Source organism: Opisthocomus hoazin, chromosome 23 (genome assembly GCF_030867145.1).
Source record: "Opisthocomus hoazin isolate bOpiHoa1 chromosome 23, bOpiHoa1.hap1, whole genome shotgun sequence".
Classification (NCBI taxonomy): Eukaryota; Metazoa; Chordata; class Aves; order Opisthocomiformes; family Opisthocomidae; genus Opisthocomus; species Opisthocomus hoazin.
The window spans coordinates 6,715,737-6,742,268 of record NC_134436.1 but is presented as its reverse complement, the minus strand read 5'-3'; the positions used below and the strand labels follow the sequence as shown (position 1 = coordinate 6,742,268).

Below are 26,532 nucleotides of genomic sequence, written 5' to 3'. Positions count from 1 at the left end.
CCACTCACTTTTCAGGAGATCTTGCTTTCACTTAGGGTTTTCTGTGTTATACATCGCTGCAGCATCTCCAGACCTTTTTCAAATTGGTAATTAGGCATGTGCTGAGATCTCATCAGTTAGAAAGCCGAGTATATCCTTGAGTGCTCTGAACAGAGATGGGAATACCCATACGCCTGAATGCTTTCCTAAATGGGGTTAACCACGTGGAATATAACCCATCCTGCAGTATTTGCACTGTGACAACTTGTCTTTGGTGCAGTGGGCTATCACTCACGCTAAGATGAACTGCGTGCTCATCACACCGTCTACGCCCTTTAAGCCGGGTAGGTCCTGGACTCTAGGATGTTTTCTCTCCATTCCTCATCTTTCTTGAACTGGGGAGCCCAGAACTGGATGCAGTACTGCAGATGGGGCCTCACCAGGGCAGAGTAGAGGGGAAGGAGAACCTCCCTCGACCAGCTGGCCACACTCCTCCTAATGCACCCCAGGATCCCATTGGCCTTCTTGGCACCCAGGGCACACTGCTGGCTCATGGTCACCCTGTCGTCCCCCAGCACTCCCAGTCCCTCTCCGCAGAGCTGCTCTCCAGCGGGTCAGCCCCACCCTGTACTGCTGCCGATCGGCTATTTATTGTTTCCGTGGGCTGGAGGTCTGTTGCCTGCCCACCCCACGGGCAAGTGTTCAGTAACTCGCTCCAAAAGGTGTCTCTGTTACCGCAGTTTTCCAGGGAGCAGCCCCGGGAATGCCGCTCTCCTTCAGCTCCAGGGCGCTGGGCCAGCGGCGGCCTCTGCTCCCACTCGGGAGCTGCAGACCGGCGCGGCCGCAAGAAACCCCCCGCACGTTGTTCCTCTGCTGTCACCCGCGGAGCCGTATCTGCTGCCGGGTGTGCTGGGGATCGGGCCACAAACGCCGATTTCTGTAGGAAGGAAGGCAAGGTTTTCTCAAGGCTTGTGCATATGAACGCCGGAGTTTATCTGTACAGCGGCGTCAGGCTGCTGCGGGATTGCCCACAGCCGCTTTGCCATGTTGAGTGCCAGTGCGCGAAGCCGGCAGAGAGCAAACCGGAGCCCTCTGCTCAGCAGGAAGGGAGAACACCCGGCAGGGACCGGGGCCCGCCCCGCCCCGTCGCCGCCATCTTCCCGCGGCAGCCGCTGACGGCAGAGGGCAGCAGCGCCCCGCGCGCGCCAGCGCTGCCTCCAGCCCGCCCGGCGGCGCGGGGAGGGGCCGCTGAGGGGGCGCGCGGCGCGCTGTGAGGGGCCGGGCCGGGGCCGCGTCGGGTTCGCTGCCGGCGCCGGCCGCAGCGGGGCTGGAACGGCGTCTGGAGGGCACGGTGTTTCCCAGCCAGGGCTGGGTGCTGGCTCGCTGCTCCCGTTTCTCGACGGCGGTGCCGGTGCCGCCAGGTGGGGATAAGCTCCTGTTGTAGATTTATGCTGGGTTTTCCCTCCCGGTGCCTCCTTGGGCTGGGTCCTCCAGCAGCGGTCACAGGTCTGGGTCGGCGTGTCCCGCCGTGCGCCCTCGCCGTTGAGAGAAGGGACCGTAAGAACGTGAAACTATAACTAAGAAGCTTTAATATTTTCTAGTTTTTAGTAGTCTTTATTATTGCAGTTTGTATTCCTGCATACATAGTGATCTAATGATGTAACTGATCTACTCACCCCTGTTTTTATTAAGGAATGTAGTAGATGAATGTAGGCACAAATTATCACTTAGTTGTTAGACAAAATAACTCAGTGAAACAAAAGTGGTCTGGGTTCCCAGTGAATAGTTGGGATAACTGCAAGATAAAAGAGACTCCTAAATAATTCCACTCCAGACAGCTCGGCCTTGGGAGGGCAGATGCACCAAGCTACAGAGATCAGGAGGCACCAAGAGGGCAACAAGACCAGAGCCAAGCGACCTGAAGGACATGATGGATGTGATCCTAGAACTGAGTTTGCGCAGAAACGGAGGTCAATCGGCAAACACTGTGATGAAGAGGATGGGCCTTCATCTTAGGACTCCCCAACGACCACCCAAGGATGCTAACAGATGTGCGTGAAAGACATTAACATATGCTAATTGGTTCTCGAGAAAGTCATGAATATGCTAATTATTTACCAGAAATATAATTAATATTTACATTTTGATTGTATTTAACCTGAAATGACAAGGTGTCTGGTGCACACAGTTGGAGGAGAAATCCCCCGTGTGCCCAGCGCCGCAATAAAGAATACCCGCTTAGCAGTATACGTTGTACTGTGAGGTCTTTCTACCGGATCTTCGAATCACCGTGTCCCTCCCCATGGCTCTGTGGCCTCTGCAAGGCAGTGCTTGGATCGGCGGCGCAGGGATGAAATTTTAAAGTAGAAAAACTAAACTCGGTTGATGGTTGGAGAGGGCAAAAGAACAAGATTAATTTCTTTGAGTGAATTTCTTTACCTTTCACTCGTCACTGAGCTGAGTGCCTCAGAAGATCTCTGGGGCAATGCTGTCTTCATCAGGGGCGGAGCTGTAGCAAGTCAGACTTACATGAAGTCCCGTGAGGAGCTCGTGGCGAGTCTCTGCCGGCCCAGGCAACAGGCAGCGCTTCCTCACTGCTGGGTGGGAACGGAGGAATCTCCCTTCCAGCTGCTGCTGTGCTGCTGCAGATGCTGAGAGCTTGAGGACACGGACTTGCTGTGTTGTAGTGTGTAGCATCTGCATTTGACTAACCTGGATTTGGCAGCTCCAAGAGACTGGTGATTTCAGACGCTTCTGATGGCATGCAAACATATTTTTATTGGCCGATAATGTAGAAATTCGTGTGTTTTAATCTGAAGTTCTTTATCTCTTTAACTAAGGCCATACTCTAAATACCAAGAAAGTTTTGTATCACATTACAGAAGCATTTCCAGTGCTTTCTGAATTGTTATATTTAATTTTTCATATCAGCTGATGCACTTGTCCTTTACCATAATATTCAGAATTGAATGTCCATCTGGTCAAGTATCCTGTCTCTTATCCTCCTACTGTGCTGTAGTTGTTACTCAATATTTATCTAGCAAACATTGGCAGAGCCTCCTAGTACCAGGTTCTATACAGACCTGAATGTAGTTAGTTATTTTTCAGTCTATTGTGTGTACATATATGTATATCTCCTGTGTTTAGATAAAGATTTCAGCTCTTACAATGGGGGAAACTGAGTTATCAACAAATGGACATAGAAGGCTTAGCCTGATATTATTTAATCTTTTTGTTTTCTCCTTTTTTTATTTCTTGAGTCTCTAGCAGAGAGGTATAAACCCATCCTTTTCTGTTTGCTTCTCTGTGTTTCTCAAAGAGACCTTTCAACCACCACAACCTCCCTGAGCTTCTTTGCTGGAGTGATTTGCATATGCTTATGGTCTTGCCCTACTTTCCAAGAAACCCTTTGCTTTGTGGATTCTTGCACAGATGTTGCTTTCTGTGTCAATGTAAAACAGAAATATGACAGAAATGTGAATTGCATAGCAACTGCCGACCAGAATATGGCCCCACACACATGCTGTGAAAGCAATGATGAGAAGATACGCAGCAGGAATTTGGGAACAAGCTTGTTAGGCAGTTAAATTCTTCTTGAGGTTATAGTGTTTGCATTTTCCTCACAGAAAATGGCAGATAATGTCAATTTTTGATATTATAAGCAAAATCATCAACAGACTGTCTCCTATATAGTGTCAGCAGCCAGTCCATGTACTTGTTGGCATGCCGTCAGCGGCATCTTACAATTTCTGCACAATTTAATGAAGGAAAAATACCCTGTCAGTGCACAAGAGAGTAATGTGAAACAAAATTTTCAATGGAGGATGAACAAAGTAATGTCAGGTCTCATGGGCTTCTGTAGACTTGTTGTTATTAGTAAATTGCGTATCAGTTTGTGGCAACATTTCCACAAATGGTTGCATTAAGTTGCTGTCTTCATAGTAAACAGATAGTGTATAGCCAAGTATTAACATTGGTCTGATTGCCTCTACTTTCTGTACACTCAGATCCAAGTGTAGTACTCTTTGTCCTAAAATCTTTTATAAAAAAATAATTTCGTTGTCATGTCACGTTAGCCAAACACCTGGCTTTCTGTAGCTGGCTAGGCATGGTTTTAGGAGGCTGTCTATGCAAAGTTATTAAAGTAAAAATAGAAAGTGTGTGTTTTAGCTCAGTAACTTCAGCAGCCCAGGTATATGCAAACTGAGGAGGTCCGCATGTTTGGGGTGTCAGTGATTCTAGCATCAAAAAGTAGTAGCTGAGATCTTTAACTTTAAACCACCCACTTTTTGACTTGACTTTAGACCAACACTTCTGAAATGCATTAATGGCTATAGCCAAATACAGAAATTCTCCTTAACTTTAAGATTCCTTGGGGTTTTCTTGCTCCTCCTCTCATAGCTAAGTGGGATTTTCATAGAATCATAGAATCAAAGTCAGGCATTGGACCAGGCTGCCCAGGGAGGTGGCTGAGTCCCCATCCCTGGAGGTGTTTAAAAAATGTGTAGATGTGACACTTCAGGAAATGGTTTAGTAGGAATGGTGGTCTTGGGTGGATGGTTGGACTCGATGATCTTAGAGGTCTTTTCCAGCCTATGATTCTAAAGGAGCATGCTGTGGTTCGGTGTCTCGGTCATATCGATGCCCTGGGCAGCCAGTGGTGCTAGACCCTATGAAACCCAGGGTGGGATGGAGCACTCCGAGTTGGAGATGGCAGCCTGCCATCCATCGTGGGAGAGGCCCTTCTCATGACGCTTATTAAACCACCATTAATGAATTTACTGTGCTTTGGGAAATAGAAAAAATGTTTCTCTTAAACATTTTTCACCCAAATCTCTTTCTGTAAAGAGAACTGCTGGGAGACTGAGGTGAGGACATTGCTATAAACACTTAGCTGACTCCGCTCGATAGTTTGGGGTCCAAGCCCTTGCTTCCATTGTAGGAACAGAAGTTTACCGTGTGGCTGGGGGCTTATTACCTTTCTTCTATTTAAAAGCTCAATTAAAAGTGTACAAAACTCATCTTTCCCAGTCTGCTCATCCTTGCACTAGTCATGTTGTTTCAGCAATGCTGACATACTCTGTTCCGTCGTGAAGCAGCAGGGGAAGGGAAAGCTGGGGGTGAGGAGCAAGACTATACAAACAGACAAAACAGTAGTTTGTAATAAGAAGAAAGTCAACAGGTATTAAGTTTTGCCCTTTGTAATGCAACCTTTTGTAATTAAATTATCAGGACGAAAAAGGCTATCTTAATTGTTTAAGGGCTAGGAGAAAAGTACAGTCAAATAAATAATTCAGTATACTGCAAAAAGTTATTTTAACTCTAAGTACTGTGAAATTTTTCAGGGATCCATTATTTATTTTCACTTCTCAGTGACAGATTTTTGTTGAGTTTGAAGCTGTAACCCAAAATTTGTATTCTGTTTTCTTGCAGGTAAGTCTGGATTGGTCTGTTTGAACTGTGCAGTTTGGGAATGTCAGTGAACAAAGTAAGCCTTCTTCAAGCTGTTCCAGCCTGTTAACAAGGTCAGAGAGTTGTCTTTATTTTGGAGCTCTAATACTTTAAATTAAAATGAAGATGGAATGAATAACATAATCGCAGATTGATATGGCTACGCAGACACAATGTGATCTTTCTGTTTATGTCAGATGTGAATATCACAGAACAAATATGTGTTATTGAGAATTGCTGTGCAGGTTACTGTTTCTCTGGTTCATCCTTAAACCAAGATTGGGTGGAGATAATATGAAATATTCATGTCACTGATATTCTAAAAGGTAATACAACCTTTTATAATATTTTTTGATTGATTGTTTAAATGGATTCTCTAGTTATGATAGATTCCCAGATTAAAAAATGTCTGTGACTCCTTTTGAATAGGGCGAAGTTAACAGGTCACATGCTGAAAAGCTTACTTTGTGGATCGTTCAGAACTGACTAGCTTTCATTAATCACCTGGCAATAGGATCTTGCTGCAAGTCAGTAAGATACTGCTATTGGATTGGCATGCTTTGCTTCCTACCTAACCCTTGCTCTGTGACACCTCCTGCTATAAGTAAGAAACCTCTTAACCTTGCAAGCTTCCTTGCACTGGAGTGAGCAGACTCCACTGAGATGGTGTTGTGTTTATTGTGTCAGAGTTGAAATTATTTCCTTCCAATTTTTCTTCCTCTTTTCTTCTCCCATTATCCCCAGGAACAATTAAATTCACCTCTTGTCAAATTCTGGTGTTGCCTTTCTTTTGAAGTGTTGTCTGTGTAAATCAAACTGTGGTGTCTTTAGAAGTCCGTACTATGAAGGATTCTGTTTTCCTCATCTCCGATTCCTATTCATGTACCAGTACCTGTGACAAAAAACATTTTGCAATATTTCTGTAGGCCCCTGTTGTGTTGTCTGTTCAGAGCAGTGCTATTGTAATGCTAATTGCAGAACAGATATTGATGATCAATATACAGGAAATGGTACACAAGGCACGTTCTCTTGCAGTCATTTGTGAAGCTTAAAATTGTTCTCTTTCCAAATACAGATTTTTTCATATTTCAGCTGGATACTGTAAAAGCTACTTACTCTCCTCAAATTCATTGATTAGTTCTGCACTACTGTAGATTTCATGCGTTTGGTTATCTTGTTTCAATTACTATTCAGATCAGCCAGGAAAATTTTATATGAATTCTAAGAAACTTCTTATGCTTGGGTTTTTTCCTTTGCTTTCCACTTCTGTTGACTGATGTTAGGATGTTTTTTTATCAACTGAGAAAAGGGGCTGTATGTTCTTCGCAGCTGTATCACCGCTGCCATTTTGAGGATGAAATAACCAGGGAGTATTTTCCCATGCAAGTGACTGCCTCACTTCTGGAGTGAAGCTGAGATTTGAGGTGGTAGCCAAATGTGTTACTAGATTCACACGTGCTGTGTTTCTGTCTCAGAATGACCTATTGTTTTGTAGTAGCTGCTGTGGGTCATGCTCACCTGTCTCTTCGGACACACTAGATAGAACATCCTCAGTATGCATTCACATCCACCTTTACACACTTCCTGGCGAACAGCTTCATACCTTAGCGTGCATACTGCACTTGGTATAGAATAACTAATTCACCACAGAAGGGTTACACTGTAAGTTTGACCCTTCCCAAGCCTTTTGATTCCAACTTTCCAGTTTTTGCTTTTGAAATCAGCTTGGTTTCCAAAACCTGGCAGAGCGGATTCTTTTGCTCTGCAGTAGCTGATCAGCCTCTGATACACGTGTGTGCCATCGACTCTGTCCTGACACGCGATACTGCTGTGCCTTTTCAGACCTGACATACTGAGCTCATGCCTTTGGTACCCAGCTGTACTCCCCCTCCACATTCCTCAGATGCCTTCAGCAACCTTGGCTTGGGGAGTTCTGCACAAGGAGAAGTCTCCACACTCCTTAAACAAATTTTTCATGGCCTCCAAGAGCAAGAAGCATCACTTTGAACCAGGCACATTGCACATTTTAAATGGAATAAATATGCTGTAGCCTAACAAGGCTGTACAATATTTCTCATATTTTAAGGAACTCTGGAACTATTAATGGAAGAGAGGTTGGATGTGAAAATACAATCCGTCATGTCTCATTGCAAAAAAAAAGCCAGCTTGTATTTCAGCATTTCTGTTTGAAATGTATAAAATGCCTCCTGCAATGGTTTTTAGATGCAAGCAGATAAAAAGTTTTTAGATGTGAATAAGAATACTGAGAAATCAAAAATAAAGCTTTAAAAATAAACATCTGATGTAGTTTAAGTTATAAGCAGCATTTTGGAAAGAAGCGGCAACTGAAAGAAATACACAAAAACTAACCTTCTGCAGATCCACTGACGTTAAAATTAATATTCAGGTCATGTGGTCCTTCCATTGGCTGCAGAAACGATGCTGAGGGGGTTAGGAGATAAGTTAGAAATGAATGCTTTTGAAAATGCTGCCCGTGTATAGCCATTGTTTACCTCAGCGTATCCCAGAACTCAGCACTATGGTAGACTTCATGAGGCTTTAGAATTTCATTTTTAAAAATATACCTCTTCTGTAATCCTAATATGACAAGTAGTATTCTTTTGTTGCTCTCAGGCTAATGATAATATACGAAGAAAAATATTCTGCCTTAAAACAAAATGAATTCTAAAACCCAGAAGACTAGGATTGGCAGTTACCTTCAGCAATAATTAGTTTGTGTGGTGTCTATAGAAAGCTGCGCTGTTGATTTAGATCTTGATAGGCTGCGAAGCAAGGAGCGTTGGGATGTATGTGCATGTGGGAGTCCTTCATATGAAAGAGAATTCTTATGAGAGGCATCTACTCCAGCTCACCTGGTGGGCTGTGCTCTGAGGATTGATTGCAGTATTGCCCTCAGAAATCTCTCCTGACAGCCTTTAGTTTGTGATTTATAACTTTACGTTGATGTTGAAATCCTTCTTGTCATTGCGTTAGCAGAGAGGAGGAACAAGTCAGAACCTATTGCTCTTGGACAAATATAGGAAGGAGAGGCTTGTGATGAGGCTTTTGATCAGGCAGGTTGTTGGGATACCACCAGTGGAAGCCTAACAAGGAAATTCAGTGGAGAGAAGGGGTGGAGAGGACTCCTACGTTTGAGATATTTGCAATTTTAGTATGACAAATATCTAAGTTTATTTCTTACGTTTAATATCAAATTAGTACTTGTAAAGGCCGGGCTGTGTTTATTTATAAAGAGAATTCTGCTTGTTCAGGGTTCTTTGCGCTGTTCTTGGGGGAACGGAGTGCAGAGCTATAACCCTACGGGTTATAGGGCTACGAGGATGGTGAGGGGACTGGAGCATCTGCCCTATGAGGAGAGGCTGAGGGAACTGGGCTTGTTCAGCCTGAAGAAGAGAAGGCTGCAAGGGGACCTTATAAATGCCTACAAATATCTGAAGGGTGGGTGTCAGGAGGATGGGGCCAAGCTCTTTTCAGTGGTGCCCAGTGACAGGACAAGGGGCAATGGGCACAAACTGAGGCACAGGAAGTTCCGTCTGAACACGAGGAAGAACTTCTTCCCTCTGAGGGTGACGGAGCACTGGAACAGGCTGCCCAGGGAGGTTGTGGAGTCTCCTTCTCTGGAGATATTCAAGACCCACCTGGACAAGGTCCTGTGCAGCCTGCTGTAGGTGACCCTGCTTCGGCAGAGGGGTTGGACTAGATGACCCACAGAGGTCCCTTCCAACCCCTACTATTCTGTGATTCTGTGATTCTGTAACCCATTTAAAAATACATTTTTAAACGTATTCTTAAATGTATTTGTTTGAGGTACTGGGGTTAGTAAAGGAGCCTTGCAGGGTGCAGGGAGTACCTTCGATTTCAGTCTTGCCTACTTGATTAGGCAAAGCACGATGCACGACATTTCATTGAGTGTGATGTGACCTAAAAGGTATTTTTAATGATTAATTGCGCTTGCTAGGCACTTTTGCAAAAGAAATTTATAATATGGTTGGGAGGGGAAGAAAATAAAAGTTGTAAGATTAAAAGTATACTTCTTTTTCTTTAAACCTTGTACTTGGGAACCCAAGTGGGACTCACTAGCTCAGATAAAGAAGCAAAGGTAGTTTAACTGTAGTCCTGTTTACTGCACTTTCTCTTTTCCTGTAGTTCTCCAAGTATCCATGGGCTAGGGAATGGACTGGGCTTATGTTCATGTATAAAGACTTCTCTGATGTTGAATGAAAAGAAACGTGACTTCTGTGTTTAATTGAGAGAACTGTTTGCTCAGCTCTAGCCAGCGTCAGAATTTCCTGCTTTTCCTACTGCAGATTTATATATTTGGCAGGCATGGTCTTGAAAGCACCGACGTGACACAAGATGCTGAAGAACAGAGTGCTTTCAATCTGCTCTAGGCAAGCTAGCTGCTATGGTTCTTGAAATGCCAGTCAGCTCCCTGAGGCCTTTCTAGGTGCAAAATCATACTGATATCACTCTCACGGGCATCGCGTGAGCAGTAATGCAGCAGTGGAAATGTTTCAGCCTATAATCTTAAGTTGAAATATATAGTAACCAACTTTAGTAGAAACCCGGAGGAAACCTCAGGCTGCTCTTGGTTTTCTGCTGCGATTCAGTAGCTGAGAAAGAAGCTGATCTCCCCTGAAACAAAACTGCTGTCTGGAACCAAATGGCTTACCACGTGAAGTAGAGATACTTAGTGCTTTGGAGTTAAATGGCTTACATTTTTTGTGAAACAGACTGTGGAGGAGAAACACAGGGCTTTTTTTGATTGTTTTCTGGAGATTTGTATTTGTGTTGCACTGGTTTACATTATTTCTCAGCATTCATTTTCCCGTAACAACGTCTCCCTTGTGTCAGAAAAAAATCCTGATGAAAGACTTCTCCCTGAGTGTTTTGTTTCTTTGTACCACTGATGCTTGTACCGATGATGGAAAGTGGTGCATCATCAGGGTGTCTGGATAGCCCGCCCATTTCTGAAGCCCACACCATAGTTCTGGCAGTAAGGAGCGTCTGAAAGACGGAGCATGTCTTGAGATTCCTGTGGAGTGATTTATGTAAAAATTTAAGCTTTATATTGGAACCCCATTTCACCATGCGCTCTGCAGACATTTTCTTCCCTGAGGTAGAAGTTGAATGCTCAGTAGCCATTTATATATTGAGGAGTACACAGACTTTTAAAATAACGTCTTATTAGCACACAGATGTATGTTAAGTGCCACATCATGAACGTAGGAACAGCTCACTTCTTGCCAAACTTGGAGACAAATCTGGTTTGTTCTCAAGCACTTTCTCTGGTGTTTGTGGCAATGTAAAATTGCAACTATCTGTGGCCTTCGCCAGCATAGTTTAGATTTTACAGAACTTTAGCCCTGTTCACAAGGGGACTAGCGTTACACCAAAGTTTCTGAGGACAAAAAGGCTTCCTGTGTCAGGATAACATACATTTAGTTCACAGCACCACTTCTAGTCTTCTGAGGAGAATGAAACTGGCACCTTGTGCTCCTGGTGCAGCTTTCTCTCATGGAGTTAAGACATGATAAGAATGCAAACCCTGCCACACATCTTGGTGATTGTGCCTTCCTTTCTGATGGAGAACGTAAACTCACCCCAGTAATACAAAATCAAGTAGTCCCCGATTTTGTTAGATTTGCTAATCCTGCTAGTTTAGCTTTGTCTTCAACCAGGTTCCTGCATTTCATATCTCTTTCAGCATCTCTTCTTTTCATCTTTGTTGCTGGAAATTGTCATTACTAAAATCTCCCGTATGCCAAAGCAATGGCAACATCCATACAACGAACAGATATGTATTTGCAATGTTTGAAAACTATCAGATTACTGCCCATCTGCTTTCTAATTCAGTCATAATGTTATTTCCTATGAAAATGGAAAACACTGAGCACAGCTACACATCCACTCATGCCACTCAAGCTGTTATGAGTGTCTGGATCACCAACGCTTTGCTCTCAAGAAGTGCAATATTTTGCTATTGGGAAAATGTTTGACAGTGAAAAGACAAACACTGTACACCAAGCGAAGTGTTATGTCCTGTGGCTGGGCAGTGCGGCTGTAAGGCAGCCTGTCTGTGAAGTCTTAGCCGACAGGTAAATGCTTCCATTCCAGATAGACTCATGAATGTAAAACATCAGCTTCTTTCTCCTGCTTTCAACTTGCTCCCAGCTGACTTTAACCCCACAACTCAATCCATTTACATATTTTGTCTTCTTAAGCAGAAGGGCCTTAAGAAAGGACGCATCTGTTCTGTTTCTTGGCTGGAGTGTATTGGCTTCTGGGCGTTCAAGTGTCTCATCAGTAACTTGTTTCTTGCTGTAACCATCTGCTTCTGTTACCACAGTGTGCAGACCTTCATAATTTGTCTCTATACAGGTCTGTGATAGTTCTTCTCTCCTTGTTTGTTAGAGCCATAAACAATTTGGCAGGTGAATAAATTGCCACTATGATCAAGAATCATGACAAAGCATAATTTCCTAATTCTGTATAGTTTTTGCGTATCTCCTGCGTGTCCATATCTCTCAGATATGGTTGCCCCAAAGTGACTGGTTTTTGTTGTATTCGGTCTGAGTTCAGAAGTTTCAAGGAGCCTCATGCATTTATCTATGTGCTTCAGAAAAGTTTATTTCTTGATATGTCTCTTAACTATAAGCATGGTGTATGGAAGTACTAAACTTTGCCTCACTAAATTCAAAAGCATATTTTCACTCTGAGTTTTCAGCCCATTAATAATTTAGTCAAGACCAGCGAATGACACTTGGCCTACCAGAAAGTTATTAGCACCTCTAAAGGGTTGAGGCCAGCTAATGCTTTGGGAGGAGAAAGTGGAATTTTCTTTTGAATTAGTTAAGAATTAATCAATCCATGAGGCAGTGTGGAAGTTTGAAGGTAAATGTATCACCGAGAAAAACTGTGTGGCATAAAAGCAAAGCTGGAGAATCCCCGCAATTCTTTCTCCTCTGAGTTGATCATTGCTGGGTTAGTCAGCAACTGGAAGTTTGCCAGATCTTTCAAGCCTGTGGAATTTGGTTTTGGAGATGAGACGATTGAATTTGGTTCTTTTTCTCTTCCTGTAACCTTTGTCCTTATAAACCATTCTCACTCTGTTGTCTGTTTCGAATCAAATAAATGCTGCCGTTTGATTTTTTTGAGTGACCGGTTCTGTGTTAAGTACGAATTCTAGGACATTGGATAACATTACACAGTTCCCCCTTCTGGGTCGTAGTGAGCTTGAAAACTGGGTGCCTCAGTGGTCTTGGGGGTCAATATCCCTTTGCTTGTCTGCTGTCTTCTTGCAGGTGTCCACCCAGCTATAGTTCCTCTGTAAAATAAGTGTAAAATATGGTTGCTGACCATGTTTGCACAGTTTTTATTTGATGTTCGTAAAGACCAGGCATCACTGTTACCGGGCCTCTGTGTTATTCACTAATCTGTATTGAAAGAGATCAAACAACACATTTGGATTTTCCCCACACTGTTGGGATGTGTGTTGATACGTCTTGCATGGAGCAAGGTCTTTCATTTCCCTGGGTTTCTGTTCAGGCATCTGCAGGAGAGAGAGTGTCTGCATTGCACGCTTCCATATTTCAAGGTACACCCAGTACAGACTGGGGCAAGACGAGAAGAGATGAGTCAGTCCTTTGAAAATGCTCTCAGTGAGCAAACGATTGCAGTGAAATGTATCGTTGATGCTCTTCATCAGTGAGTGCAGATTTCGGTGAATATTTCAGGAAATATTTGTTAACTCAGATACAGAGTACTCTCGCGGTGAAATTCTGTGGGTCTAAGCGGGAGTCTTGCCTGAATATAAACGTCGGGCAGACCTGCGCTTTCCCTTGGCACTGCTTGATCCCATTATTTTCAGTTGTGCCCTGTAAACGTCCGCAACAATTCCTCTGCCTCCTTGATATTTATGCCCTTTAAATATAAATGGACACTTAACGCCTTTTCCTGAGTCAAGCTATAAATATTTATTTTTTTAATCTATCTCTGTAAGTCATCTCCAGCAACCTTGTGGACGCAACCTGCTGACGTACAGGATCAGCCGCTCAGCTCGAGCCTTGCTGTGAGCAGCTGCAAACTGCCCCGGGCCATGGTGGCGCAATTACTGTGCGGTGCGTGAGCCTGAGATGTGAATTTCTGTGACCTGCTAAGCTGCAGAGGGCACGCTTTCATATCTTCTGCATAGATCAATTTATGCCTCTAATTTCTGAAAAGAGGAAGGGAGAAAGTCAAAATTCACCACTGAGTAACTCTGAAACAATTTCTTACTAAGCAAATCTAATAGAAAATGCTAGAAGAGAAATGAACGCTTCCCTACATAAGACAAGCTGGGTAACTTTCCATGCAGTCTGTTTGTCAAGCAGCAAGTTGCATCCTCATTTCTTAAATGTTCTGTTTGGGGCTATCATAAGAGGAACATATCAGCTAACATAACAGGCTGCTTTCAAATGTGGGAGATGTGTTTCAGAACGCTGCTTCAAAACAAATATAGTGTTTTCTTCCATTAATAGATAACCTTTCCTAAGCTCTTTAGTATACCTTATCTGACATGATATTGGCTAAACTTGCTATTTCATAGAACAGTGATTAAGTATACAGCTTGGTTCCTTCAAAAAGGAAGTGGTATTTTGGATTCTCTGATAAAACTGAATCACCAGGGTCTTGCAGTAGATCTGGAAGCAAAACAAAGGTGGTGGTTCTCAGGGTAGTAGTCCTGATTTTAGTACCAGTTTAAAATTACGCCCAAAACAATATATTTTGTGAGATATGCTGAACCAGGAGATTCTCAGATACTAAGTGGTTTATTCCATTATTATTTTCCCCAGCACCAGTATGTCCAGAATGCCAGTCTCACTGGGCAGACTGGGTTTCCCAGATCCTCTGGGCCAGGGCAGGACCTCCTGTGATAACAATCTCACAGTTTCCAGCAGTCTTTCGACTTCTGCCATAAACTGGAAAAACTTTAATCAAATGCAGAGTGCTTTGAACAACTAATAATCAGCTTTGAGGAGTCTTACAACTAGATCAACTTGTAGGCAATTTTGAATCTTGTATGTTGTTTCTTTTGCATTACGATTCACTCTAGATGTTCGAAGTGTGAACTTGCACAATTTAAATAACGGTATCTACCAGTCATGGGTGAAGAAAGAACTCTTTCCACCCATAAACCTGTTCACTTTTATCTGCTAGAAAGAGAGTGTTATGCTATTATATATTGCTGTGAATTGCTTTATTTCATGAGCTAGTTTCTCGACGTGTTTTCTCTAATGAGAAAGCTGAAGTTACATCTGTTTTCAAGCTATTGATTGAATAATAGGGTTGAATATATAGTTTGAATACATAGTTTAAACACAAAGTTAAATAGCTGGCTGGGTGATAGCAGTGTACTTTTACAGCTCATAAGTAAAGTTGGTGGGTGACTCGATTCCATCCTTAGACATCAGCAGCTGTAGAGACTAAATGAGTCAGTAAAGTACAATGTAAAGGCGGTTTTGCAATGGATTTCTCAAGTGTCAAAGCTTTCTAAATGATGTAAAGAAAATCAGATATGAAGCTAAAGGAAGCAGAGACTTCCATGCAACACCATATTAGTGCATTGGGAATTGTGTGTCTTTGAAAGTGTGCCTGTGCCACAATATTGCATTTGTACGTAAGTTTTAACCTGGGTCAGAACCTTTGCTTCAGGCCCTAGTTCTGCTACTCTTAATGGTGAAATCATAGACATGACCTCAATTCTCATCAATGCTTTGGGTGAGGTAAGTTTGAATACAAGCCTGTACCTGGTGTAGAAATCCCTCCCAGGAATGGAGACAACCTTGGAAAGTAAGTGGAGAGCCGAGTGAACATCCTGTCCATCATGCCCCCAGGATGTGCCCCGCAGGGAGGTGGTGGCGGGCAGGAGCTCCTTCCTGCCCTACCACCACTGCATTGCTAAGCTGTAGTCACCTCTCACGTATGGGCTGGGAGGGAGGAGAGGTTGTCGTACTGTGGCCGGAGCCTGCAGGGTGCTGTTTGCTGCCACCTCTCCAATGGCTGCAGGTGTGAGAATGGCAGAAGAGTAGCTTCGCTCGGCTGATGCCCAGCGCTACAGTCATAGCCGAAAAAAATAGGTAGACGTGTTCAGTGACCAGAATGCACTCAACCTCTTTGTGCGATAGATAGCAGCTCCTTTAGATTGTAGCACATTTGTTGCTGGAAGCTGATACTTAAGATGGGTACAAGATACTTCATCTTCAAATATAGTTCTCATTTTTCCTTTTGAACATGACTTTGAAGGGTTATTTTTCTCGTTATAATTATAATTAGAATTCAGAAAGTGAAGGCAACTGGCCTACTAATGCTACCATGCAGTTTTAAAAATGAATGGCAGAAGCAGCAGGTCAGGCATCATGGCCTGGCTGTAAGTTGTACTTGGGATGAGAATGTGGCAGTGTCCCCGCAGCTATCGGCAGGCGCATTGCTTCAGCGGTCCCGCAGCCTGCTGCACGATCCAGCTGCCAGCCAAGCACGGGATTTAACCGCTGGGCTGTTCATTTTCTAAAATAAGACCAGGCCAGTAAGACCTTCACATAACTAAGTTAGATAAAAAATACATCTTGATTCTTTTCTTTTTTTGGCAAGGCTGTATGTTGTGCTAAGATGGGTGGTGGGGATTCTTCAACAAAGCCTCTTGAAATGGCTTCCTGTATGGTAATCATAAACTGAGACTAAAATGTAAAAAAGTCCATACATGTCCTTTCCTGGGTATCATACGCTGCTTGTCGAGGCAGGGCTGGTTCAATCCAGTGGTGCCTCTTTGTGTTTGAGCAGGCTCCTGGTTCGCTGACCCTATTCCCTAGGAAATTCCTGTTTGTAAATTAAAGATAATTATGATAGCCACTTTTAGACTTTTTAAAGAGGAGAAAAAATTGGTGTAGCCAAGAAAACCAAAGGAGTTGCATGTTTTCCTAGTCCAGTTCTTTCAGTGAAGGGGATCCATCTCATAGATTTTTGCACACATTTATGTAACAGCAGCAGTAACACATTTGATCCTTGTTTGTGGTCAGGACAGAGTTTGTGCAGTGAATACTCGACATGGTTTTGCTTATCGCAAACAGGTGACTGCCTGCTCAGATGCTGGATGTTCCAGGTTTTTCCTGCTGGCAGATCCTGTCATTAAGCCTTGTTCTCTGCTGTGATGATTGCTTAGAGGACAAATTTTTCAAACTAAAATTTCCCCAAAATTCTGAAAACTTGCTTTATTTTTCCCCTGCTCTGCTACGCACCGTATGGGTGTTTTTCTCATAATATTAGCAGCCTCTGTCTCCTTTTTACCACAGAGAAGAGACAGTCGCAGCACTCACTGTGTTGGGCAGCTGGATCACTCTCCATCGTCATTCAGCTGAGGGAGCTGAGGCTTCTCTAAAGCCCTATCAGTATGATGTAGCCAATTTGACTAAAGCTTCAGGAAGGGAAAGAGAATCCATAAGCAGTGCTTTTGTAAACAGCACGTATCCCTGACAGCCATGCAAGCCTGTGGTGGCTGTGTGTTTTAACCCCAATTTCACGCTTCATCTGAAATGACAAGATTTTACATAAGGAGGCCTTCATGTCACCTTTACATATTAATTTGCTTTAATGCAAGAGGTTCAGCTGCTTTCCATGCCTGTCCTAATGTTGATAAATCTATGAGAGCAGACTGGCTCCTCCGTATGTTTGGGAGGATACTGAAGAAAGATTTGTGAGCCTCATTTTCTGCCGCTTGCTTTGCCAGGACAGATTCAGTGACCTTAGCCAAGTCACTTTATCACACCATGCATCCCATTCTCCACCTGTGACCTGGGTCCACGATACACCCGCACCCTTGGAAATGGTTCATGAAGTTCATTACTGAGCATTACATGATGTTGCTGCTGTTGCCTCTCAGCTTCTTCTTCCACAGCAGTTCTTGGTGCTGGTTTGCTGCTCTTCTGCTCACAGCTGGTTTTGCACTCCCTTGCTGTGGGTGCAGGCATCCAGCAAGTGCACATACGGAACCATGGACTCTTGCTTCTGAGTCAGGTTTAAACAGCCTCTTTAAAAAATGGACCATGCTGTAACTAGAAGTTTAGTACGTATGTTACCTTGTACTTTGGAATTAAATTTGTGCCCTCGTAATCTCTTTGGAGATCACTGGTATCACTGAGCCATAATCACAGTGTCGTATTTTAAGTGACTTAAGCTGGATTTTCTCCTTGGCATTCTCCTGAAAATTAAAGCTCTATCTGAGATGTCTTAATTTAATATTTTATCATTTATTTAAACTGAGAAAACCCAACATTGCTCCTGAAATCAGAACTGTAAAAATAAAGAATTACGGTGTGAGATGCCGGCAGACCCTTGGGGCTGGGAAAACTGAAACACACTTTGCAAGTGTTTTATACTGCCTTTTGTAGGATGGAGTGGCAAACAGAAATGTGGCAGTTGCTTCTGTTAAAAGTGTAATTCAGTGTTCACACTGCTGATTTTTCCTGGATTAAATCATTGAACACTGTTGATAGTTGTCCGTATTAAGAACACAGTTAATACTCTGAAAAAGCGAAGATGACACTGTCTATATTAAGGCTATGACTGGGACACTTGAAAAAAACAAGAGTGTGGCAAAATTTTCTGCAAAACACTGAAATATGAAAACACTACGCTGGCCACCTAACCAATACTTACCATACTGTTCCATTATACAGCACATAAAGTAGGAAAGTGACAGCTCTCTTTTTTGAAGACTTAATTCCCATTTGCATTAGATTCTCACTGCATCTTTTTGTATGATTGTATTAGAAAAGAAATTGTATTACTGGATGTGGATTTTATTCACTGAATAAATTGGCCTGGAATTTAATATAATTAGCATTTGAGAAAATACTGATAGTATTAAGGGAAATATTGATAGAGCTGGAACTGACACATTCGCCATAAGTTGAACAGAGCTGTATTTAAAAACGATGTGCATTCAAAGCTACCGAGGCATAATGAAGCCTCCTACACACACCATGGAATGAAATATTTATACTGTAATCATACTATTAATAAAATGATGGATCAGCCAGTGTCTGCTGCGACAAAACTCAGCTGAGAGACTGGTTACTGTCTAGAGGAGCGAAGCAACGTGAGAACAGAGGAGCAGAAGCATATGGACTAGCCTGGGGATCGCTGTCCTGACTGAGCTGTGTGATTGTGTAATACACTGACTTTGCAGAACAGTCTCACATTGCAGCTGGTACTGTCCCCTTCTTCGTTCCTTGTGTGAAGTGAAGGGCAGGGGAGCAGAGGGAAGGTCTGCAGCTCTGCTTGTGCTGCTGCCATCCCTGTGTGGATCCCCATGAGTGCCAGGGGGCTTTCTGCAGTGCTCTGCCTTGCTTTCAGTTGTTGGTAGGTGTAATTGAGGCCGTAAGGATGGCTGGGCTCAATGAGAGCGGGGTGATCTCAGGGGCTTTGCTGTTGGTTGCTACCCTAGTCAGAGTGGAACCGGGACACCGAGTGGGTCATCTTCTTCTCTTTGGGCTTGGCCCAGTTTCCATAGTTTAAAAAAAAAAATACAGTAAGAAGAAATTAGGTTTGTGTAGAGGAGGAATGACAGATGGAAATGAGAGAAACACTCTTGTCTGGACTGTGAACTGACACAGACGGCTCAGTACTCATAGGGTAACAAGCTGTACAGGAAAATTTAACTAACAAATAGATACTGTCTTGGTGCTCTCCTGATTCCTTTCTGGGTTCCTGCTGTTTGATGCACGTGGGAGTTACCTTAGAGATCTCTCCTTGTTTACTGGGAATGGAAAGGTGATGTTTCTCACAAGCATGGTGAGGACACTGGCACAAGCTCTTTATCCAAGCGGTCCCCAGCCTTGCACCCAGCACATTACTTGCCAGACCCATCTGGATGCCCAGTTCTGCACCAGTTCAAACTTCATCCATCATTAGAGCACTGTATGTGAGCATGTCCCAGAGAGTCTGCCCTGAGAAAAGCTGTAGTTTTGCTTTTTTTTTTTTACCCCCTTCTCCATTTTCTCTCTTCTTTTTGTTCTATCCTTCATGCACCTAAATTTTTATCTCATGCTGTGAAAACTAACTGCAAAGCAGATGCTAATTAAGCAGTTTCTTAGGGCTAGTGTCCATACATAATGAACTCCCAGGAATGCTGCATTCTGCATGCATATTGTAGTGATAGACAAGAGTTTGTTTTGCTGTTGTTCTGTGTCCCTCCTGTGCGCTGCGATGGCCTGGAAGCCCGCTGGGTAACTTGCCCCCTGGCATTGCAGCTCACTGCTGGCCAGGCACCCAGCCTTCCTCCTTGAACAGAGAGGAGGAACTAAGGCAGCAACGCCCAGCCTTTCACTGCAGATAGACAGGTGAGTGGATAGTCAGATACTGCAATCAGCGGTAACTGGGTATTTTCCTCCCAGAACACTCCCCTATGTTTCTCAGTTGACAGGAGTGTTTTCCTTCACATGAATTGCTGAGGCTCAAAAAAGAGCAATTGAAAATTGAGAGTTTGTTACAAATATGATATATTGCTATGAGGAAGTAACTAGTAAGAAATGCACAGCCTGCAGCTTTGTTCTGTCGGCTCACCCAAGCTAAATAAGTTTTGATTGAGTATATTTGAGTAGGTTCCTCTTCTTTCTCTCTCCTCCCAAAGATGCTATTACTGGTGGCTTGGGCTGGCCAGAAAACAGCTGGGAAGTACTCTAAGCTTTAAAAATTGCTTTTTGTCTGAAAAAAAGAAGAAACCTTTCAAATAGCTTCCATGAAGTAGGGTGCAGAGCAAGCAATAATTCAATACCAAAAGCTTCACAAGCAGAAGGTAGGGTCTGTGGAAGTCCCTTCTCTACTTTTTGGGGGTGGGAGAGGTGCTCGCCGTTGGAGCTCTGGCACTGAGCAAGGGCAGCTCTCTGCTCTGCACAGGCTAAAGCTGAACTGGGACTTTGCCTCGGGAAGCCAAGCAGGGAGGGCGGTTGCCTCAACATGTGAAGCAATTGGGCTGCTCTGGAAATGCAGCTTTTGTCAGAAAAGTCCGTATCTGTGGAGTATTTTTATTTTCTACAGTAAATGGATTTTTATACAAGAAAGAGAAAAAACATATTTGTTAATTGGTTATGTTGGTGGCTCAACTGACAGCAGCAGCAAACTGGAACAATGGTACAAGTGAACTGGACTGTGAGAACAGAAGTAAAATTGATTTTGAATGCTTATTGGCACCACCCAGCTCATGACACTTTTAGTAGAAGCAGAGGTATTAGACTTGACCAAAATTTCGCTTAAGTTACTTTCTTCTTTTTACCATCCATCGCAGTCCATTTCCATTGGGTAGCATTTCTTTCTTTTGCTTTCTGTACTAAAACATTGGTTATTGTTGTAAATTATCATACCTTACATCTGGACTGTCCCAAAGGTCATTTAATTGCTATGGTAACTGGATTCGATACTTCAGTAAATTCTTAACCTCCTCTCGGGAGAGTTCAGTCTCAGTGAGAAATTTGGTAAGAAGTTAGTTGTGAGATCCTCAAATGGGGTTTGATAGTGAAAAGTATAACATTTATTTTTGAATGGGGATATCTGACAAAAGCTGTAGACATTGATGGTGTTAATTACATTGATAATGAAGGAATAACTCTAAATTATTAACACATTGGAAAAATCACATGGGAAACAGCTTTGTTTGGGCCTTCAGCAAGACCCTGCAACACAGCAGAGTATTGTCGAAGTCAATAAGAAAATCATTTAGCGGCTTTCGAGAGTCTGTGGGACTGATTCTGCTATGTACAGCAATACAGGGGCCATTGTGTGGTTCCAGGAGGGTAAGCTAGCATGCATGCTGAAGGCCATGGTAGTTGAGTCCTTGTAACATCATTTAAGTACTTAATGCGACTGGACAAGAATAACCTGGGAGATATTAACATAAAACATCAGTTAAAGATAGAAGTACAGCAATGATTAAAAAACATTAACTGAAAACAGTGAATCAGTTTTTAGTCTTTCAGACGAGTATTATTAATGTAATATTATAATAATTACAATATTAATTAAGGTTAGAATTTATATATGTAGCTTGCTTGCAAAGTCAGATTATCCCAAAATGAATTAAAAGAGCGAGTGCGGTAGGTGACCTTGCACGGAAGTGTCAGCCATTGCAGGCCAAATAATCAAAAGTTGCTAGAATAAGTGGCCAGATTTTCGAAAGGGTTTGGGGTTTGTTTTTTTTTTAAATTCTGTGCATGTCTGAAACCGGCTACAAATACGGAGAGCTGAGTGAAGGCAAGTAGGAAGGGCAGACAAGCGCTTGCGGGTGTCTGCTGTTAAGGTGCTCAGGTGAGAATAAGGCCCTCCAGAGAATCTGTGCCCAACTGTCAGGTCCAAGGACTTGGAAACAATTTCAGTTTTTCTGAGTGCTTGGAAAAGTGCTTCCTGAGGCAGAGCAGTAAGTTGCACACGATTCTGGCCACGGGCATACCGTGTCCTTGATGCCATTCCTTGCCTTTCCTCGTCTGGAAACAGCCATGGGAACAGCAGCTGACCTCCACCAAGGGCAGTTGTTCCACCGCCTGCCCAGAGCCCCCGGGGCTGTGCAGCAAGAGAAAGCTTTGCTTTCTCACATGTCCCTCAAACTTTAAAACTGATTTCCCTCTGACAAGTCTTTTCTTACTGTATTTAATATTTTACTAGATTCCTGTACTTGATGTAAAATGTGTGTGCAGTGTGGGAAAACAAGATATTCGAACATTTAGCTAACCTTCTGTAACTGTATTTCACCTGACGGGGAAATACAGCAATAGGTCATTTTCTAAATGAAATAATTTTGCTTTGAGTTTTCATAAGTTCACTTTTCTGTCAAGCAAAGAATATGTTTGGGCTTTTTCCTCTGTGTTGTTAAGCTATGCAATCTTTCTAAAACTGTAATTCGGTGTAAAAAAGGAACATCAGATATTACTAGATATCAGAGAGATTTGGTGAATTTTGGCTGTGACAGAGAGGAAATGCTAAACAAAGTGGTTACTGTATATTCTGTTGCCTTAGAGACTGAAACATCTGTATCCATGCAGGCAAGTGATGCAGACATGGTAAGATCTGACTTCCTTATATTCCTGTGTTCATCTTGCTGTCAATGGAAATGTTTTATGGTGGGAATATGCTGAGCTTCTTTAGCTTTGTATTTATCTGGTTATGTGGCATGCCTTGGACTAGGAGGGCTTTTTAATTAAAGTCTAACTCTGAAGTCAGGACGCTCCCTAAGAAAAGATGCTTTTACATGAATAATTTTTCAAGATGAACTTGGAGGGACTTGAAATGATTGTTGTACTGGTGATAATTGTTGGATTTGTGAAGGCACTTGAGCATCTGGGTCTCCTAGAAGGCAATTATGAAGGTAGGATGTTAAGAGATAGAAAATATTTTATTCTGAAAGCCATTTGCTGCAGAGCATTATACTTTAATCTGTACGTGCGTGTGCAGTGTTTGAGTATCAGAGGAGCTGAACAGTACCTGAAATAACTTTAAATGCTTTCTTTAGACAAATGAAATGTATTTTATGTGTCAATATAGTATTGTAGCTCTCACTGCAGCTCTGAAAACAGATGTGACATAATCTTAAACCATTCTTTGTCTATGTTTAAGATTGTTTCAAGAACTTCAATGCAGATTTGTGTGCTTTAGTAAACTGCAGCTTGCATCCCGAAGCTCTGAATGAAAGCAGGGTTTACATTTTAGTGAGTTTATCATTGTAACTTCTCAATTTGTTCTAATTGCTGGAAACATCGTGGCTTATTTTTAGCTATTGGCTATTATTAACAGAAAATTCAAATCCTTACTGAGCTTATTTGGATGAATGTTTCTGTCGTAATCAGTTTAGCTCTCTTTCAGAATGTTTCAGAATGTTTATCTTTAATAAATCTGCCTGGTCTTGCTTTCTAGTCTCAGGTATGCTTTAGGAAAATACTGCCAATTCAGATGTAAATATGCTTTGTTGAAGCTCGTTTGAGGGAGCTGACTGCTAAAGATACTTTAATTCTTGTTACCTAGCTGGTTTTATAAACAATGTAATTCATGTAGAAACATGGAAATATTAAATAGAGGCAGAAGGGATGGATTTTAGACAGTGAGCTCTATAAATCAAAACATGTCTGTGCAGGTAGCCTCACTGTTTAATAGGAAGAGTAGATTTACAATGTTCCTAAATGTTCCTGGGTGTGATATGCATTGAACAGCTGCTTTTTATAGAAACTTGAGGGTCGTTTTTCATGGTAAGCTAGAAGTATGCAGGTATTAAAATAACCTTCAGCTACCCACAGATACTGAACAATTATTCGTTTCTGCTTCAGAGCTCATGACAACCTGGAAAAGGCAAGGTTGCTGGCCTCATATTAATTACTTGACAACATTTAGTACAAGGTTCAAAGAACCTTGGAGACTAGCAGCAAGTACTTGACGGGAGGAAAAAAGTTATAAAACTTTTGGTTCATTAGTTGTTTGCTTTATTTTAGTTCTCATGCATGTACCTGTTTCTTGTACCTCCTGCTGCTTTGAAGATTTTTCCTAATCTCTTACATGTTTGGATTAATTAAGAGTGGTGATAATTGTTGCACGGCATTTTGAAGGTAGGGCAGTAATACAGATTGTTTAGCAATTGCTTTATGTACCAGGTGTAGCTTTGCAAGGTCTGTTGAAATGATCAGATTGTGCTAGCAAGACAGAGCACCAAGAGAAAAATGCATTTATTCTGGCTTTTGTGAGTCTTCAGAAGTCTGTGCTCCTATCATAGAAAAGTGTTCTATGGTACCCGATGTACAGTTAATTTCCTGTCTCCAGACCTGTCTCCAGCTCTAGCAAAGTCCGTTGTGAATCGGTCCATCTGAGCATCTGTTTTTTTGGAATCCTTTTGTTGCCTGCCTGAATGCATTTGAAAGGCAGACACTATTTAGCAACTTGTTAAAAAAAAATAAAAATAGAAAAGAGCATCGGAGAAGGAAGCTTTAGAAAGAGGAAATTCCTGGGTTTGGGTAGCTGCATCTTCCCGCTGCCCCATCTCCTCCCATACTTTTGAGCTATGCTCACGTCATGAGGGGAAGATTGCACATTTGGTACCACTAGCCCTGAAGGAGAGAGAAAGTTTGGGATATTTGAATAATTCAGAGTGAGTCATAATGATGTCTAGTTGTTTTCTGATAAAGTTTAAATTAAAATACTGAGCAGGAGATTGGGGTTACTTTGTGAATTACACTGAACAGGGATCAAGTAAATTTTATATTAAGATGTTATAACTTCAGGTGAAGTTGACATATTCAGACTCTGTGCTTTGAACACGTACACAATTATGGCTTCATTGCAGTTGCTTCTGCAATGTCCACGCTTGTGTAAGAACATACAGCATACACATACTTTAATGAGGCTCTTGCCCTTGTGAAATCTGCTGCTTGCTTGGTTTTGATGGTAGGATGGCTTGAATGAGTTGTCACTCGTTCATTTCCAGCAGAGACCATTGACTGTTAGTTACAATAGGTTAGTTCTTAATGCTTGCGTGCTGGTTGTTATAAAAAGAAATTATACTTAATATCCTAGTGAGAAAAAGTTTTAACTGCTGTTAATGTCAGTTAATATTAATAGCCCTGCTTGACCCTTCAGGACTTACTATGATACTACATAGGAATCTACGCTGCCACTATGGTATAAATTCCTCAAGCGTGGGTTTTCCTAGCAAGAAAACAAATTTCTCTGGCCATTCTTCATTATGCAAACAGAAAATAGGTATCAGGTACATACAGCAGCAGAAAGGTGTGTGCTAAATCTCAGGCACAGCATATGGAGTACTAGCAAACAACAGCTGAAATAGCTGGAAGGTGCCTTTGGCCTAGATACCTCTTAGCTGCAGGTCCAGCTTCCCAAAACAGTTGTGGACCTTGTTTATGCTGAACAGCTTACAGAAGTACGCTGCTAACATGCTGTCTACACGTTGAAACCACTGTAATTACTATTTAAACTCATCTTTACTATTTATATAGAGACTTTCAAAGTGACTTTTAAAAATATGAAATCTCAAATCCATCCATTTTTAAATGGAGGAAGAGGACTGGAATTACCATGGGCAGAAACAGGCTAAACTTCTTGGAACGCTGCACCCTTCCAGCCAGTATGGAACAGGCTCTTCTGAAGGTCACTGTCACTAAAAGGGGATGCCAGTCTTGGCCTTTGAGTTCTCTGCTCTGGCTGGCCATTTGCTCTTACTCTAACATTTGTGGGCATCTGGCCAAGAGAGCCAGCTGCGCAGACGGAGCACTCAAACTTATAAGATGCTTTGGAAAAGTGTTACCTCAAACCACTTGTCATTAACTGCACGAAGGGGAAGACTTCGGAGTTTTCCTAACTGAGCTTTTGTTTGTATCCAAAACTGATTTTGAAACAATATACAGAAGTCAACAAAAAAACCCAAATCCTCCCATGCCATCCCCCATCTACTCTATTTGTATTAAAATTCAGTGGAGGACAGTTGCTCAGATGTTGCTGGGGAAAACTACTGTCTTTCAGCTTCAGCCTGTGGTTTACAAGGTGCCAGAATTTGTTATGGGGTAAAGGAAAGGAGTGAAGCTTCCCCAGCAGACCAGGAGGCAGCTTCCAGCTTCCCTGAGATGAAATTTGCTGCCTCTTAGTGATGAAGAGCCACAGTTCCTGTTCAAAGACTCCTGTACTGGCCATGACTTAGCAGGGAGTATCAAACTGAAATTTAATTTCGGGCTGTTAAAAGCCAGACTTGTACTTTCTTTTTGATTTAGCCCATCTCTTCTGCCGCTGGTAAGTACAGTGATCTGATGGTGTGACTTATTTATACTATCTCTCATCTACCGAATAAATGTTCAGGCTCATAAATCACTTTTGTTAGAGACAAAATAAGACCGTGGTAGGCCAGATGAGACCAAAGGTGAGTAATTTGCACCAAGAATCAGCATGGTGCATGAATCAACAGGTCTAAAATATCACCCAGTATTCTCCCAGAATTTCTCTTGTGCCTTGCATTTCTAGCATATTCTGTCCTCCCTGCCAACACCGTACTAATTATTTGTAGTAATT

General features: G+C 42.4%; 1 protein-coding gene across 5 annotated transcripts in view; it reads left to right on the top strand.

Moving 5' to 3' along the window:
• KCNIP1 (potassium voltage-gated channel interacting protein 1) overlaps positions 1-26,532 on the top strand; it is a 434,928-nt gene that overhangs the window by 282,625 nt on the left and 125,771 nt on the right. The window contains exon 1 of one of the 5 annotated variants that reach the window (XM_075442141.1): positions 22,504-22,535. The exons of the other annotated variants lie outside the window; for them this stretch is intronic. The gene's annotated coding sequence lies outside the window, so the exon portion shown is untranslated. Of the gene's footprint in view, positions 1-22,503; positions 22,536-26,532 lie in introns of those variants that run through there. 5 annotated transcript variants of the gene reach the window in all.